Consider the following 19,687-nt stretch of genomic DNA (forward strand, 5'->3'; position numbering starts at 1 on the left):
TTGCTTTAATGCAAGGACTTCCATATGGTAACCTCGAAACTATACTTTTCTTTATACTTGGGGGCATGCAAACCTTTTTTATACAAGTGAAAAGCGACTAGCGTAACTCTAACCCTGTAGTATTTTACTAACTTCAACTGTTTAGGTTAGGTGATTTGTCTGATCCACCATTCTCCTTTGTCAGTAGCCCGACAAAGCAAAGGAAATGTTTTGTATGAAACCCCTACCTAATCTCAGTAGTTCATTAACTCTTAGTTCTGCAGTTGGTCGTTCCTAGCCTGCATACAAAAGGCTCATATGCAAAGTTTCGCATGGGGCAAGCTCACTAAAAAATGAACCTACTAATAAGAGACATCTTTAAAAGATGACTGGTATGAGAAATGTTTCCACAAAGTTCAAGCTCGTTAAAAAATAAACCTAACAACGAGCAATGTTTCCGCAAAGTTCAAGCTCATCAAAAAAATAAACCTTGCACTGAGCACATGTTGGCACAAGGTTCAAGCTCATTAAAAAATAAACCCACCTCTCGGTAAATAACCTTTGTGATCGCATTACTATCAGCCTTTTGAGCCTTGGTCGTGTTCTTACCATCACCTCCACTCTTTTAGCCGATCATACGCCTCCACTTGATTGTTTACCCTTTTGAGGAATAGCTGCAACGAGTGATTCTGTTAGCCACCTTCTTTACACTGCCGTGGTTGAAAAGTTCCGAACTTACCCGGAACTAGTTGCTACCTGAAAACATCACTCGTTCCTAAAAAATGAGTCTCTTTTAAGCTCTTTTTAGACTCGTAAAATATGAAAATAATGCCGAGCTACTGGGCTTTCTAGCTCGTTAAAGTAAAGGGAAGTGCCATCCCTCCTCCATATTTTAATATTTTTGGACCCAAGGGATCATTACACAAAAATATCGAGTGCTTGTCTTGTTCGGCTCGCTAAAACTATCGAAAAGTCATCCCTTTCATATTATTTGATATTTTTTCGGACTTAAGGGATTATACCACGAAAAACGACTACTGGAGTTTCTTTTCCGTCTCTTTTCAAACTCTCCAAACATGAAAAGGACTGAGTTATCCTTGTCGTTAAACTCGTTAAAACAATAGCGAAAAACTTTTCTATCCGGGAAAGAGCGAGTTTCACTATCGCTAGGCTCGCTCAAACATAGCGACAGGTTTTCCCGAAGGGAAAATTGTAGAACAAGCATATGTTATCCTCCTCAAGCTTGACAAAAATAAAGAGGTACTGGTCAGCAATGATTGGGGAAAAAGGGAAGAAAACTTGAAGAACTTCATTGGTAGCAAGTCACTCTTGAACATGACGCTTTCACTCCATCGCCATGATTGCCTCGGGTTGGGTTATTCCGTTCACCGGTCATATCACCATTGTTCCCCCGTACCATCCATTTTTGGGGTTAGCGCTACCAATCCATTTCAGTGTCGCTAATATGTTCAAGAAAAGTCACTCAAAGAATTCACCAACACAGCTAACGCCTCATCCACTGCAATACCTTCACGCTCCATTCTTTCATGACCGCCACCCTGAACCTTGTATCATCAGATCGTTTTCACCTCCACAAAATCATTTGCTCTATTCTATGTCGTAGATGTGGGATTCATTAAGGCCCTCCTACAACGGGTCACTTCTTGTCGACATCAACTCATTATCCAAGAATTTGACTTAGGAACGACCCTTTCAGTACTTTTAAGCTTGCATGCCTCAATGGCAAGTTTCTCACTTCCGGTGATAGGTTTACATCAATGGCCTTCGACTGAAAGATTTTGCGTGGTGTTCGACATTGACTCATGTATTCACACCAAGTGAATTGTACTGCAGTAACTTGAGGGTCATTATCATTATTGGTGATTCCTCTCGCCCCTGTTAACAACTTACATCATTGGCTGGTAATCAGGCGATGTCTTTCCATGTTCAACATCAGAACATATTTTCACATGGATCGGCTTGTACATCGAGCGAAGATTGAAAGAGTTTGAAGACCCTGGATCTAGTTTCATCCATCCAGGCTGCGATATATTCAAGAAAATAAAGACATCAAATGTACTCCATAGTTGCACAGATAATCATCCAAGCTAAGGGATGATGGCTCTACCAGAATCACCAGTCTGCCACATAGACGGTTGTCTGTCCTATGTACGTGAAAATGAATTTATAAAGCTGAGCATGGGAATGCCCGCCTCAGCTAGATCATGAAAATGTTATGAAGATAATGTATTGTATTGTATCTTATTACAGGTCACCTTCCAGTTCGAAAGACCTTGGATCCTCATGATAAAGCATTTCGCCCGACATCAGAAGATTTACGACCTCATGCTTTAGGAGGCAACTGTTATAGACATATTTGGGCACTTCAACCCCAATCACATATGTTGATAAACCAAGGGCTCTCAAACCCCTAAAAGTGTTGTTTCAAACCCTAAAGGATCAAGGTCAATTGATTACATCACTTCCCAAAAGTTCTCCCTGAAAAACTACTCAGAATTGGTCAAAACTAGACCATACAGACTGTTCCATGCTGAGGGTGCAATGCATCTCACCTATTCCACACAAAGGGTGCGATGCATACTGAAAATCCCTTCTGTAGGGTGCGATGAGTGAGAGCAGACAAATGGTAGAGGTAGTTTTCTAGGTGGAAACTCAGAGAATCTTCTAGAAACTGCTCATCTGACACTTGCCTCTCTGAATTCGCCCAGGGATGAGTAAGAGATCATGAAATATCCAAGTGGAACCAAGAACTATCAGTGAAATGACACTAATCAGAAACCCAGAAGCTGACTCACCTGTCTGCAAATATCTATAAATGGATCCCTCATCCTAGAGATCAAGAGGCTGGAATTTTGTATTTTGTAAGGAAGTGTTGTTGTTTTCTCTGTGAGACATTGTATTGTTGGGTGATATAGCTTTTCATGAGGTGAAGAGGGCTTTCATGTTGGGAGGATGGCGTTGGATCAGAAAACTGGGTTGTAATCCTCTCTTCTACTTCTATCAATAAAGATATTTGAGTTTTCCTCCATATGCTTGCTTATTTCTGAATCATGTATTTGTGTATGCATTTGTATGGTTAATGTACATCTGATTCTACATTGTTTATGGTATCATAGATCTCTATGCTTTGATGGTAGTTTGCTGCTTTGACTCTACAGGTGTTCTTTGAAGCGGGACAAGTGAGAAAGGAGTGGCAAAGCTCTATCAAAGGAGAGAGGAAACAAGCAAGGAGCCAAGCGAAAGACTAAGGTTGGTGCTCTCTGCTTCTCTCTCATCTATCTCCCATAAAGGAAAACACAAGTTACTTTGAATTGTTTGTTTCTAAGATAGCTACCCGTCTTAGTGGGACTAACAGATCTGAATAGACACTAGTTTTCTTGGAAATAAAGGGGATCTCCCCAGTAAGAAGTCCTAATTAGACCTCATACCATTTGGTGTAGGAGTCCTAGCAGTGGGTCGTAAGTTAATGCCTTGACTACGATGTCGCACAGAGGCAAGTGAGATAAATCTATAAGTAGCAAGGGTGTGACTGATGCAGTGAGTCAAGGAAGGTGTATGATAGGTTCTAACACTTTGAAAGGGGAAGGAGGTGAAGGTGATTTCTAGGTTGAAAGGTATCAGTCCCAACTCAGCTAGGAACACACAACACAAAAGGACATGCACAGCTTCCAGCGAAGCAGTCCACTCAGATGTGGCAGTCACATCATACAAGGTAAGATAACATGTACATCACTCACGGATAAGTTTGAGATGAGTGTGATGATTTTTATAGAAAGGTTCATGTGAAAGGTCTATCTGATGTCCGACAGAGAAGTCAACATAGACAGTGAAAAAATTAAAAACATATCAACACATTAACAACAAGTCATAAAACTGCATGTGAATCAGTTCATACACAAGTACATGAGTTAAACAACATATATCATTAAGGCAATCAGAGCAGTCCAAATACAATAACAACATATGCATGAAAATGTGCTGGCGCTTATTACATAAATAAGTGTAAGTCACAATCATACAATGCATCCATGTAAACCTGCTATCCCTAACAGTGAAAAGTTACAGCCACATCTGCCCGCTCCTCCAAAGAGATGTACTAGCTCCATGCAGTGGAGAAGCCAAGGCGTGTTACAATACTGTCCAAGCCTTCTTCAAGATAATATTAGTAGAAGCTTGGCTGACCAAAAGCCTATACAATGAGTTATGAGGGACTATTTATAGCAGAGGATGGGGCGACCCTTGACATTCACCCTTTGTGATAGTTCACCTACCCTCATGACTCTTCACCTACTCTATGACTGTTACATCCAACTGTTGACACTCGACTTACACTTGACATGACTCAACATTACAATGCACATGTACTCATGTGAGACAACATGGCTTGAGCAAGCCTTGCAAGACATCACTGGCACTCGGTCCATTGTGGTGACATCAACTCTTTGACATGCTTGTGATGGTGAAGCTGGTGAGATGATGCTAAGCTTGGTCATTCGTGATGGTGTGCATGTACCTCATGGTGACATCTTGCTGAAGCGAACTCTTGCCTTCGTTGCAACCGATGCATTGGTTCTGTTAGTGTTAGTCAGTTCATCCTGTCACCAGTGATCAAATATGCTCTTACAAGGTGTTGTTAGGGTGTCACGTCAAATTTTTGTCATTACAATGAGTCTTCAAAGAAAAATTTGGTCACTGGTTGTTGTGTCTAGGTCATTGTTGTTCCCTTCACTTAATCATGGTCTTCATCACTCTTCATGGTCATTGTCTTCTTCGAGGTATCATATTCTCATTTAAGTGTCTTGGGTCATGAAATCATTAAATTCCTCATTTTAGGTCATGGTCTAGGGTTTCACTCCATGTGTTGTCATCATACCATATGTCAAAACAAAAGATGTCCATCATGTAATTAAGTGGGTAAAGGGAGTTAGCAACCTAGGGAAAGCAAAATAAAGGTAAATGTAATGTTTTATTTCAAATAAGACAATGCTGCAGTATAGTACTTCATCTCATCATTCCTCATAGGGACATTTTTTTCTTAAAAATATATTTTTGACCAAATGGAGAATAATTTTACAAAAGTGAAAGAGGTTGTTTTCCATTATAGTCCAAGGAACAAAAACCTCCTTTATTTTATGCACAGGTGTTATGATTTGAAAGAAATTCCCAAAATACACTTGCTGTGGGAGAGTTGCTGGACTTCTAGACAGCTTGACTTCAAGATAGTTATTTGGGGGTTTGGAGCAAGTGTTGGCAGTGCTTAAGGCCTCTATTTTGTAGCAGACATCCTAATATTTCCAATGGTACCTTCAAATCATGATTTGTATTAGTGGAAGGCATCCAAAAGTGCTCTGCAAGTTGGCATTGCGCTTTTGTAAGAGACACCCTAGGTTTTTTTAGTGACCTTGGGAAAATCCATTTTTATCCTTGATGGAGTGTCCAAATTACATTATTGATGAGTCCATGTTGTAGCAGACTTCAAGAGATTTCCAACGAGCTATCAAGTTCTCAATTTGGAGTCGTTTAAGGCCTCCAAAATCAGGTTGGAAGATGGCACTGCATTTTTGCTGCGCTTCTGGAGGTGGTGGTGCGCATAGAGACACTGCATTGCGCATAGGCGCTGCACACAGCCTAACTGCGCTACACATAGGCGCTACACATAGCCTAACTGTGCTGCGCACAACGCGGAGTATCCAAAATCTCACCTGAAATCACCCAAATTCAGTTTTTAAGCTTTAATTCTTGTTTTCTATTGATTTAAGCCATCTAGCAAGTAAGTACTCTCATTTCACTCCCTCTTGTACTTTGGAAAAACAAATGAATGATGGTTAGTTTAGTCATCTAGGGTTTGTGTAAATTTAATGCTTTGATCTTGCAAATGATCAATTGGAGCTTTGAAACCATAAAAATCACTATCCCTATACCTATATTTTCATGCAACTCATCATACCCATTCACCAACAAGCCATTTCCCTTCATTCCACTTCACCTCCCTACAAACCCTAGCCCTAATCTGTCAAATTGTGTAGTTTCCCTAGCTAGGACTGTGTTTAAATTTCCTAGTTCATATCCCTCATTCATTTACCTTAATTTAAATTCCTAAGGATTCCTAAAACCTCTGTCCATCTCCAAAAATTTCCCTACTCCCATCTCCCTTCCCTAACTCCCTCATTTCACCACTTCAATCACTTTTCACTGTTTTTTTCCCATTTCCTATCATCTAGGGTTTCAAAAATGGAAGGAGATTCTTCACCATCAAAAAAGAGAAAACATCATAAAGGAGGGAGGACTTTGAGGTATGAGCCCACAAACTAAAATGAGATCAATTCTTCACCATTCATAAGACAATGCTTTGAAGATGTCAACTACCTAGGGTTTTGCCAAAGAGTGGAAGAGGTAAGTTTTCATGAGCAACTCATTGATTTGATTGCCACCAATCTGAAAGGAGAAAAGGCCACCATTGCAGGGATTGATTTCACATTCTCAGTTGATGTCATCTCTCTTGCCACAGGGATACCAAATCATGGAGAGTATTGGTTCAAAGACATGAACCCAGACCTAGAAGAGAACAAAAGCCACCAATGGAAGAATTGACCTTTGAGGAGAGGATTTCCATGGAAATAAATGAAGACAGGGAGTTTTGGATTGACAAGATCAATTTCCACCTTAGGAATATCCTTTAAAAGGTTAATAGAGATAATCAGTTGCTTAGGCATATGGCGCACCACTACCAGGCTCAAAACATGTTCGCCAATGCCAAGGTCAAGCAGCTTGAAAACAAGCTCAAAGAAGCCAAAAAGGACCAAAAGGATGAGGGAAACTTGGATATGATTGCTGAAGCATATATGAAGGTTTAACATACATAAGTTTACAACTCCTAGCCAATTTTGAGCAAATTCTGAGCACTTTTGATTTTTTGTGAATTTTGGAGCTAAGTTCTGGAAATCAAAGCTCCAGAAGCGTAGCGCCTTGGCACTGCACTTTTTCCTCCAACATATATTTCAAGAAAAAGTTTATATTTTTGGAAATCTATTGCCATCCTCTAAAAACCCATTTTCTCAGATTTTGTAGAGGTGGCTCAGTTTTGGAGAAAAGTGCAAAAAAGTGGCAAAAAACTAGGATTTTGGACCCTTTTTTGACAGGCGCTGCGCACCTGGAGCGACATTTGGAGAATGGATTTTTGAAGGCCATCCTATGGTCAAAATTTATAAATTCAAATTGTTCTAGAAACTAGACTTGAAGGTCTAGTTGACCGTTCTCTCAGATTTGCATTTTAACCTACGGAAGGCACTTGAAAATCAGCTCAAAGTCGGCGCTGCGCTTCTGCACTTTTTTGTGTTTTAATTTGCAAATTTCACTATGTATTTTTAATTTCCAGTTTGACTTAATAAAAGTCAAGTTTCTATATGTAATGGCACTAGTTTCGAGGCTAGGTGATGTAGGCATGAATAAATGTACATAATAGGTTGTTTTTGATGTTTATTAGGCCTCATAAAGGAAGCAAACTCCTAAACAAACTCTCCAAGAAGTGTTTGAGTTTCACCTTCTCACTCTCACCTGTTGGTTGAGAGAATCTTGGAGTCAGTTCCTCCACCAAGGAATTCGACTCCTGAAGGTGGGAAAGTGGTCTAAGAGAGTCTATATGTATCATTTCTCTTTCAGAGAGAAGGGTTGAACTTTTTGTGGAGGAGGCTTGCATGTAATCATCTTTTCAGCTAATATAGAGATAGGTTGCAACTATTTTCAAGGAACTCTAGCCTAGTCATGGTGCTTGTTCTTCATTCTATTTGTTTTCTAATGGTTTAAACATATTTATCTACATGATATCTCTTCTTTCTATGGATGCCTTACAATGAAATATACAAAATTCTTGTTTCTCAAGCTCTGTTATCTGGTTTTCATAGTTATGTTTATGTCTTCCTAAGCTAATGAAATCATGTTTACTTATGCTCATTAGTTTCTTCTACACTTTCTCCTCTATGCTACACTGAAAATATTCAAAATACACCATGGCTTCTGATATCTAGCTCCTTCTCATATTTCTCCTGCACTCATACAACCTTGACCTATTTGTGGCTTCAAACCCTAAGTTCAACAAACCCTAAAAACCCAAATTTTCATAAACAAACAAACAAATACATATATCTAGCCTAAAATTTAATTGCTTTAAAGTCATATCACTGATAAGAGACTTAGAGAGATCCCTCTCATGCTCAGTAGGGCTAGCTACTGAGTTGAAGTGGTTTGAGGTTACCCTTCTCGATTTCCTTTTCAGCGTAGGAAATTGTAAGGACTAACAGGTTCAACCCCTTCATCCAACTCATATGCTAACATGCACATGGTCTTCTTGGGTATCGTTAAACTGGAAACACATTGATGCATAGTGTCTATGCTAATCTTCAAGTGTGTGCTGGTGGTCATGCGCATCAACTTGCAGAAGTGCATGTTCAACCCCAATTGAACTTGCTTCTTGTCTTTACCTTGGTGAGTGTGTTGAATGGGTTGGATTGCATGTGTGCGGTCAATGATATGCATGCTGCTGAATTCCTTGCATGCGATCAAAAAAATTGATCACCATGTCTGCTCTATGTTAGCTACTGGGATGGATCCTTAACTTGTATGATGGAAGTTTCCTCCGTGAGTGCATGCTGCACCCACTATTGTTCCTGTTCCTGTTACAACTCATTTCTCTGCCTGTGCAACTTCATGTTCTTCATGAGTTGCTACTTTATCACATGCAACTCATTCTTTGTTCCATCTTCTGCCTTCGCGCGATCTTCATGTCGCGCTGTCACTTCGTAGTCTGAGTCTCCAAATTTGCTTTCATTATTAGTGGATCTGCTTGATATTGCAACTTTGTTCCACCTGTATGTTTTCAACAACCTTCCTCTTACATTCACCGTGTTCACTACATTTAGTATGCTACCTTCAACTACTGTTCATGATGCTGCTCGCTATGATGTTATTGCTTGATGTCCTTGTCTACGAACAACTTGATGTCTTCGTGGGTAGGAAAGTCCATGGACACTTGATCGACTGCATCCCTAAGTGTGCTCTAAACGGTGTCTTCATCTCTGCTCTCCTGGAAACCATTGTACCTGTACTGCTGAGAGGAAGATGAACATGTGGGATACCTAAAGACATGGCAACACTCACGACAAGCAATCTGTCAGTCAAAGACCAAAATTAACATGAGAACTGACTTGCAACATACCTGGGTTCATGATCATGAAGGTTGCGCAATTTCATCCGGGAGGTCGAGAGACCGATTGCCAAGACTGCACAAGGCATAGGCTGGGCTGCTGGGAGACTGACCGACTGTTAGAACTATGCAATCCATAGTCTAGTTTGGCTACTGTCTAGTGGGATTGTGCAATGCGCAATTCCAGCTGGGAAGGACTGCTGGCCTAGGGATAGATTTGCACAATTTCTTGGGCCAAGCAGCCATTGTCCTCTAGAAATGCGCAAAATAGTCCTAAAAGCCAGTGCTGTGCAGGAATGTGCAAATCTGGAGAGGAAGGTGAGCCTTCCTTTCCCAAATTGCATAATGCATCCTTGATGAAGGCAGATCCCGGGCCATGTTTGGCCTGACTCGCCGACGGGCATCTGAAAGCAAGTAAGTCAGTGAATGCATGGTGACACTAAGTGATAGCAGAAGTGATTAATGGTGCATGTAAAACATGAATGAAATATTCAACAAACAGATCAACATGCATGTGGGTGAGGCAGTTCGCCGGTTGCACGAACGTCCGTGCAAAAAAATTTCATGCATGTTGTTACAGGTCTATTTGGGCACATCATTCCTGACATTCAGATCAGTACTATTAGGGCTCATCAAACCCTAATTTAGTTGTTACATGCCCTAGACAAATCAACTCATTGAATGCTTCCTTCTGTGAAAGTTTCCTGGCCTGAAGCCTTGCTGAAATACCTCCTTGGGACACCAGCGCAGCCTTAGTCAGGGGTAACTGCGCTGCAGAGCAGGCAGGCCCATTCTGGCCTGCATTGTAGTTCACTTAGGCCCTCTTTGACCCGCGTTGGGCAAGATTGAGCGAAATTTTCATAGGGTTCTGGGAATATTCCTTCATTCTAGATGATTCTAGAAGGTTCCCATCTCGTATCTCCTCCTATGAGATCGAAATTGGATAGGCTAAGGATCCATTAACCTCATATCCTCTCATCCCTTGCTCCATGGAAACTAACTCCAAGTTTGGAAGGCCATTTAATACCCTAATTTATGACAAAACCACCTCCATTTCCTATAAATTGAGCACTCATCATAGCGATCAAGGGGGCTAGAGTATGAAGTTTGTAAGGAAATTCTATTGGTTTGAGGATTGAGTTTATGTTAAGCAATGTTATGCTGCTGGAGTTGTGTGCTTTTGGTGTGGCGAGGGTTGAAACTAACGCTGGAGGAGTGGCACATGATCGAATTGTATTGGGTGATACTCTTCCTTCTACATTAATAAAGAGCTTATTATTTTTCTCATATGATTTTTCATATCTGTGATGATTATGTGTTTCAATGTCTTCGATTCCATTGTTTAATAGTAGATAGATCATGTATTCTTTGATCATTTCTTGTTTATGTTTCTCTTGATGAAGGTACCTTTTGAGCGGATTTAGTTCAAGTGGGAGCGACGGGAGTGATTCAAAAGAGATCTAGGAAATTGGATTTCAGAGATCTGTGGTTTGCGCTTTTTAAAATTTTGACCGGAGAATCCACAGTAATGGAGTTTTTACACCAACGTTTCAAATCCCAAATGGGATCCATCATCATGGTAAAGAGAAAGATGGATCCCATTTGGGATTTGAAACGTTGGTGTAAAAACTCCATTACTGTGGATTCTCCGGTCAAAAATTTAAAAAGAGATCTAGGAAGTGAAAGACTACAAGTAAGTTCCTTCATCTCATCTATCTACTATAGGAAAAGGTTAAACTACTTTCTTTCTGTTGTTCTAGGTGTAGTCACCCACCTAGGGAAAATGTGTTTATCCATAGATGCAAATTCCATATAACAAATTGGCGACCATACTGGGGAACGAATGTTGTTCTTGGTGGCTTACCCTCATCATATTACATCCTATTAGACTTTGCTTGACTTTATTGATCATATTTCAGTCTTTTTGAAGTGTTTTTAGTCAAAAATTGTGCTTGAATGTCTTTTGATTTGACTCTCTGGCACCAACGCAGTGTTGGTCTTGACACAGTGCATTGCAAGCAACCCTTGCCTTAGAGATAGTGCATTGCAGCGCATTGTCTCCCTCTCTAGCCTGTGCTGATTCCTCTTAGGCTAAAAAACCCACCTTTGGTTTGATTTTTCCAAAGTTGCTTCTGTTTTTGTTTGCTGAAAGAATGTTTTCAATGGTTCTAAAATCAAGTTGTATTTCTCCTCCTAGCCCTACTTTGGCCTTGATTTTTTAGTGTTTCTTAAATGATTTCTTTATCATTATCAATTCATTGTCAAAGTTAGCTTATAGTCGATTAATATTTTCTGAAAATGAAGTGTTGTAAAGTATTCATTTCTTTGAAAAGGTATTGTCGTAAAGTCTTCGTTTCTTGCGAAAAGTATTGATTGATTGTATGTGCATTTAGTTTCCTTTTGTTAAGCTAAACACTAAAGGGATTGAAAATAAAAACTTGCATTGTGCATATTGTAGTTTGTGAATGATTGATAGGAATAGCTAGGGAAATTTCATTAGGTGTGCTCTTTGCTCTTTGTCAAAGATATGATTGCTCTATCCCTTACTAGCTACACTTTTCATTGTTAATTGAATAAAGAATGTTTCTCATGTTAGTTTCATTCTAGGAATTGCAAACATACATCACTTGGTGAACCTTGAAAGGCAAATTCTTAAGAAGATCAACTTAAAATTTATCTTGATTAACTTAATGGAGCATTGTAACTTAACGCATAACATTTAAAGGTCTTGGCTAGAGACGTGTTCCGACGTCGTTAAACATAGCAACTGTTGCTAATTGTCTGTGATACATTCTGAGTGTGATACCTCATTCCACATACATAAGTATATCGTAGCACATGCACGTACTTTCAGGTATATAGGGTGGTGTTATAGTATGAAAAGTATAAGGGAATGCCTCCCTCAGCTGGATCATGAAAATCATATTATGATAATGTATTGTATTGTAACTTATGCAGGTCACCTTCCAGTTTGAAACTTCGGATCCTCGTGATAAAACATTTCACCCGACATGAATATTTACGACCTCATGCTTTAGGGAGCAACTGTTATAGACATATTTGGGCACATCAACCCCAAACTTATATGTCGATGTATTAGGGATCATCAACCCCTAAAAGAGTTGTTTCATACCCCTAAAGGAACATAGTCATCTGAATACATCATTCCCCAAAAGTTCCATCTGAGAAACCATCCAAAATTGCCTAAATTGAACCATACTGACTGCTCCACTGGAAAATTGTGATGCATACTGAGTGGTACACTGCTAGGGTGCAATGCATACTGTTTAGGCCTTGTATAGGGTGTGATGGGTGAGGATGGACAAATGTCCGAGAAAGTTTGCTAGGTGGTTGCTCATGGAATCTTCTAGAAACTTCTCCTGTGCCACTTGCCTCTCTGAATTCGCCCAAGGATGAGTAAGGGATCTAAGAAAATATCCAATCCCTTCTCTTATGGAATCAACTGTAACAAGTGGAATGACACTAATCAAACCCCATGGATGACTCACACCCTTGCAAACATCTATAAATGGATCCCTCATCCAAGAGATCTAGAGGCTGAATGTTGTGAATTGCAAGGAAGTGCTGATAGTTTGTAATTGAGGAAAGAACATTGTATTGTTGGGGTGATCTTGCTATTTCATGAGGTGAAGAAGGATTGAAGCTGGGAGAATGATGCTGGATTAGACAACTGGGTTGTAATTCTCCTTTCTATTAATAAAGCTCTTCAAGTTTTCTTCCATATGCTTGTGCAATTGTGAATGTTATCATTTGTGAATGCTATCATTTGTTCATTATATATCTGATTCTGTAATGATTATGTTGTAATAGATCACGATGCTTTGACGGTTCTTTGTTGCTGTACTTATGCAGGTACTCTCCAAGCATGTTAAGTATGGGGAGGAGTTGCAGGATCTGTCAAAGGGGAGAGAGATCAAGCAAGGGATTAAGCGGAAGTTTCAGGTTGGTTCCATTATCTTTCTCTTATCTGTTACACATAGAAGAAACCGTTGAATTGCTTTAAACTATTGTTTCTAGGGTAGCTACCAAACCTAGAGGGCTAGCATTCTTTAGGAATACTAGTTTTCCCAGAAACAAATTGGAAACTCCACTGGGGAATGAAAAAATGTTTGTTTGTTGTTATTATTTGTCTTATAAACTATAGACAGAGTCTAAAGTCAGCTAGGTAGCCTTCAAACTACTCTTACTTTGCAATTGCATAGTAGATGAATGCTGCTTCAGTCAATCTCTGGTTTAGTTTATGAATTAAACATTTGACTTACAAGCACATCTAGATGCCCTTTTGGTAGTGATCTGGATTTAAACAGGAACGCAATAAAATACAGAGATAACCATAAAGACATATATGCAACGGAAATAATACCTCATTTCATTACTGTAAAATACGAAAATATGCTTACAAACAGAAATGGAAATAAACCAGCTAGGGCGATGGTAGCTTATCTCTGAGAAGAGATGTGGTGGCTACATGCCTCTGAACTGTCTTATAATGAGGCTCGAAGGCCTATTTATTGTTGAGAAACAATGGAAAACCCTTCACATTCCAAAACCTAACCCTAGAAGATGAAACGCCAAATTGTGGGCCCCGTTTTTGGATAAGTTGGTACATCAACTTCCCGGGGTCGCGAATTGGTCGTACTATCTTCGTTTGATGTGCATGATAGCCCGTTGGAAAGATCTCTCCGAGGACTACAACATAAAAGACAATTTTTATCAAAAAAATCGCTAGCGGTAGATTTCCCAAAAAACGTCATTTAGGGCCTTAAAACGGCTCCGGAAGTTTAGGACCCGAAAAAAACTGCTAAAAATAGTAAACTGTGCTATAATTAAGGAAACTGAAAAAAACTATAAGAAGCACTAGAGGGGATCCAAGTGGAATTAGCGGGTGGCCACCAATATCCACCTGGAACATTCCTCCCCCCTTAGGAAGCAATGGTCCCCATTGCGTTGAGTTCCTCCATGAGATGAGGGAACTTCTGCTGCACTTGGTCCCTGGTGAGCCACTTGCCCTGGTGAAGGAGTTGTCCTGCTTTGGCAACTCGATACAGTTGGATATTCTGCTGGCGAGTGTGCTTGATCTGTGTGTCCATGATCCGATCAGTTGCAACTTGTTCCATGCAAGCTGGATTTAACTCTGTGGGTGTGAGTTGTTCTGCAATGTCGGACGTGTCAAGTAATGGTGGAAAGTATGGCCGAAGGCGGTCGACATTGAACACCAGGTGCAGGCCAAGGAATGGGGGAATGCTGAGCTCAAATGCATTGTCTACCACAGCCTTGGTAATGGTGTAAGGGCCATATTGGAGTGGTCTGAGTTTCCGATGGGCTCCGGTAAGGCGTTCCTTTTGCAAATGCAACCAGACTTTGTCTCCCACTTGAAACTTGTGTGGCACCCGATGTTGATCATGTCGCTGCTTGTACTTGGCATTTGATTTCTCCAGAATGTCATGGACCTGCTGGCGAATATGTTGGATTTGCTCAATGAAGTTGTTTGCCTTATCTATTTCGGACTGGACATGAGCAGAATCTGCGTGAGTAGCTGCAAATGGCATGGCCACATCGATGGGACATAGTGGTTGGAATCCCAATCCCACCTGGAAAGGGCTGTGGCCAGTCGAGCTGTGGAGAGCCCGGTTGTAGCTGTGCTGAACATAAGGGAGGCTCTCGTCCCATGTGCGTGGATGCTTTGAGTTGTACATGCGCAGAATGTGTACGATCATCCTGTTGACGACCTCAGTTTGGCCATCAGTTTGAGGATGGAAGGCTGTGGACTTAGTGAGTTTGGTGTCCAGCATCGACCAGAGGCTAGACCAAAATGTACTGAGGAACCTGTTGTCCCAATCTGAAATGATAGACTATGGGATCCCAAAGTGTACCCATACTCGTTCAAAGAAGAGTTTAGCATTGGCTTCTATTGTGATATTCTTCTTGCAGGCCGCCATAATGGCCATCTTCGAGAACCTGTCGACAACCACAAAAACACATTCATTTCCATGCCTAGTGGAAGGGAGGCCTGACATGTAATCCATGGAGATGGATTCCCAAGGTCGACTAGGGGTAGGCAGCGGGGTATAGAGGCCTTGCTTCTTGATGGTCGGTTTGGAAATGGCGCAAGCAATGCATGATCTGATGTACTTCCCGACATCCTGTCAAAGATTCGACCAATAGAAATATTTCTGCAGTACTGCCACTGTTTTTTCGACCCCAAAATGCCCAATGGCCCGACTGTAGTGTGCTTCCCAGATCATCTTGGCACGCTCGCTTGAAGGAACACAAAGGTGACCCAGGTTGCATAACAGGTCATCCTGGAGGTGAAAATATGGAACATGCTGACCCTCCAAGAGTGTCTGGTATGTGTGGCCGAATTCCGGGTCGCTCTTGTAGAGAAGTGGCCAATCAGAAGTCTCGTGCCCACAAAAGTTGAGCACGGTGGTTAACGCCATGATCGGTGGTTGACTGAGGCAATCTGCAACATTATTGGTGCTGCCCTTCTTATACTTGATATTCAAATGGAACTGTTACAGGTATGTGGACCACTTCGATGGCGATCATTCCGCAATTTCCCTTGGGTCTGTATGACCTGTAGGGGTCGGTGGTCTGTGTGGATGACCGTTTCTTTCCCCAAAATGTAACGCTTCCATTGTCGGCAAGCCTGCACAATGGAATACATCTCTTTGTCATAAGTGGGATACTTCCGGACTGTGTCTGAAAGTGTCTCACTGTGATATGCCACTGGATGCCCGTGTTGAGTAAGGACTGCCCCAATAGCATAGTCAGAGGCATCTGTCTCGACCTCAAATGGTTGTTGCAAGTCTGGTAATGCAAGAACTGGTGCTGTGCAGAGTCGATCTTTCAACTCTGTGAATGCCTTCTGTTGGGATTCAGACCAAATTTTTTTTGCTTTCGCTCCTCCCTTGGTGACCTGACTCAAGGGCCAAGTGATATGAGAAAATCCCAACACGAACCTGCGGTAGAAGTTGGCAAGGTCTAGAAAGCTGCGAAGCTCTGTCAGAGTGGTTGGAGATGGCCAATCCCGATTGACTTGGATCTTGGCTGGATCCACATGCACCCCCCATTCATCAATAATGTATCCCAGATATTGAACCTGGGTCATGCCAAAAGTGCATTTCTCCAAATTGGCACATAACTTGTGTTGTCGCAGTGTTTGGAGAACCTGTCGGATGTGGTGGAGGTGCTCTTCCCAAGTCTTGCTAAAGATCAAGATGTCATCCAAGTATACCACTACAAATGAGTTGGTGAATGGCCGCAAGATGTCGTCCATTAGCCTCATGAAGGTTGCAGGAGCATTCGTCAATCCGAAAGGCATAACCAACCATTCGAAAAGGCCCTCCTTGGCTTTGAAGGCAGTCTTCCACACATCAGAGGGTTCGATTGGTACCTGGTGATATCCTGACTTCAAATCGATCTTGCTGAAATATTTTGCCCCCTTTAGTTGGTCCAGGAGGTCATCAATCCGTGGGATTGGGTACCTACTACGGACAGTGATCTTGTTCAGCGCCCAATAGTCAATACAGAGTCTCCAAGTCCCATCCTTCTTTTATACCAGCACGATCGGGCTCCCACAGGGCGATGAACTCGGACGAATGTGACCTTTTTGCAGCAGCTCCTGAATCTGCCTCTTGATTTCATCGTTCTCCAGAACAGAGCACCGATAGATTGGTCCATTGGGTAGCGACGAACCAGGGGTCAGATCAATGGAGTGCTTGACCTGACAGTGCAGAGGAACCCCTGCGGGGGAGGTGAAGATGTCCTCATAATCCTCCACTACCTTGTCCATCTATAGTTTTCATGCGGAGGGGCCCTGTCTGGAGGTCATGGCCACCGTCTTCTTCTTTTCTTGAGGGCGTATCATCAGGAAAACAAACTTCCCGGTTTTGGAAATGAGCTTACTGCATTGTTTTGCAGTAACCAAAGAGATGGCGGTAGGCGGTGCTACCTCTGGTATCCTGTACAACTTATTTCCCAAAGTAACAATAACAGCATGGGGCCTTGACTCATACACAACATGTCGCTTCCATAAGTATGGTTGTCCTAATAACACATCACAAACTTCGAGGGGAGCAATGTCACACAATACCTCATCCGTGAAGGGCTTGATGTTGTATGGAAGGCGACACTGTTGGCTCACGCGAAGATCCCGTCCTTGGTGCAGCCACCCAATGGTGTATGGTTGTGGATGTGCTATGGTCGGTAAGCCCAACCGTTTCACGACCTCTACCGAAATGAGGTTCTTTTGGCTCCCACTGTCGACAATGAACTATAGCGGGGAGCCCTTTACCCACATCTGGGAGTGGAAGAGACACTCCTCCTCCTCTAGATCTTCAGGTTCCTCCTTCTGGATCTTCGTGGTGGCAACGGTGGCGTTGGGCTCTGCATCGATAATCTGCTTCCCTTTGTCATTCCCCTTATTGAGTTCTGACTCAGAGTCAGAACATGCATCTAATTCTGAAACCTTTAGCTCGGCCACCAGTGACTGCTTGGCCCGACACTCACTTGTGTTGTGAATGGAGCTCTTATGGAACTCACACCACTTTCCGGTGTCCTTTTTTGGCTTCGCGGCGCTGTTCTTTGCTTGCAGCTTTGTCGGGTTGTCTTGGGCCACCCCGCCTTGGCTTTGTCCTTTGTTCTGCAATTTGGGGGCACCTTTCCCTTGTTTCGGATTCGCAGACCCGAAGTCTCGCTTCTTCTGTTTAAACTTTTGCTCGACCTTGACGGCATATTGGTATGCCGTGCCGAGCGAGGAGATGTTCAGGAATTCTATTTCTTCTTGGATGTACTTGTGTAGGCAGCCACGGTATTTGAGTACCAAATGCTGCTCTGTATCCTTGATACCCAACTTTGTGCGAAGGGTATGTAAAATATTGGTAAACTCTGGTACGTCTTGGTCCCTTCCCTGCTGTAGCGTGGTCCACTTTATGTATTGATCCTCATAGCTTCCGACAGGGTAGTACTGCTCCTTGATGGCATCTCGGAATGAATCCCAAGTCGGTGCGACTGAAAATAGTGAGACTGTACTTTCATCCTTCTGCTCGCAGTAGGTTTCCCACCAATCCTTGACGTGGGGGGCTGCTTTGAGAAGAGCGAAAATAATCTTTTCCCGACTGGAAAAATCATGAACAGAAAAATAGCCCTCTAGCACATTTAACCATATATTGATGACATCTGTGTCTATCTGACCCTCGAATATGGGGATTTCAAAGTTAACTTGTACCTTAAATGGTGTGGCGTTTCCAGAGTTGCTGTTGGAAGCCGATGCATCGCCCCTGGGTAGCCGCTGAAGGATTTGGGCAAGGTTGTCCATCATCGCGTTCCTTTGTCGCTCGAGGGCTTCTTCAAGCAAGATTTTGATAGGATCTCGTCTTTCTTTTCATCCACCATGGGAGGCCGTCGGGATTTGCGAGGCTGGTCTTGCAAAGGTTCGACCAGTTCAAGCCCTAAATCCTTATATCACGACCTTGTTGGGGACATGCAAAGAAAAACAGAGAAGAAAAGCAAATCGCTCTGATACCACTGATCCAGATTTAAATAGGAACGCAATAAAATATAGAGATAACCATAAAGACAGATATGTAGCGGAAATAATACCTCATTTCATTACTGTAAAATACTGAAATATGCTTACAAACAGAAATAGAAATAAACCAGCTAGGGCGATGGTAGCTTATCTCTGAGAAGAGATGTGGTGGCTACATGCCTCTGAATTGTCTTATAATGAGGCTCGAAGGCCTATTTATTGTTGAGAAACAATGGAAAACCCTTCACATTCCAAAACCTAACCCTAGAAGATGAAACACCAAATTGTGGGCCCCGTTTTCGAATAAGTTGGTACATCAACTTCCCGGGGTCGCGAATTGGTCGTACTATCTCCGTTTGACGTGCATGATAGCCGTTGGAAAGATCTCTCCGAGGACTACGACACAAAAGGCGATTTTTATCAAAAAAATCGCTGGCGGTAGATTTCCCAAAAAACGTCGTTTAGGGCCTCAAAACGGCTCCAGAAGTTTAGGACCTGAAAAAACTGCTAAAAATAGTAAACTGTGCTATAATTAAGGAAACTGAAAAAAAACTGTAAGAAGCAATAGAGGGGATCCAAGTGGAATTAGCGGGTGGCCACCAATATCCACCTGTATCAGGTAGCTCAGTAACCTCTTAAGACATTCCATCATACTTTGCTCTTTACTGTTCATCAAAATCTAGCTTAACTCATTGAAAACAACTCCACATTTGAGCCAAAACCCATTTCAGTTGCACTCCCTGGACCATCGCACTGTCTTCCACTATAACTCAGTATGAATCGCACCTCCCAAGTGTAGTAAGTGTGATGCATCTCTGTTTCTGTGAAGCCTAGGTGTGATGATTGACTGAACTCTTTTTCCATCTAGAAATTGAGGGTTTTTGACCTTGTTTTCAGTTTTGTTTGGTTGTTTTGCTGCAAATGAACAATGCCTC

Source organism: Pinus tabuliformis, chromosome Q (assembly GCF_031772625.1).
Source record: "Pinus tabuliformis cultivar Carrire ecotype Pingquan chromosome Q, CPIR1, whole genome shotgun sequence".
Classification (NCBI taxonomy): domain Eukaryota; kingdom Viridiplantae; phylum Streptophyta; class Pinopsida; order Pinales; family Pinaceae; genus Pinus; species Pinus tabuliformis.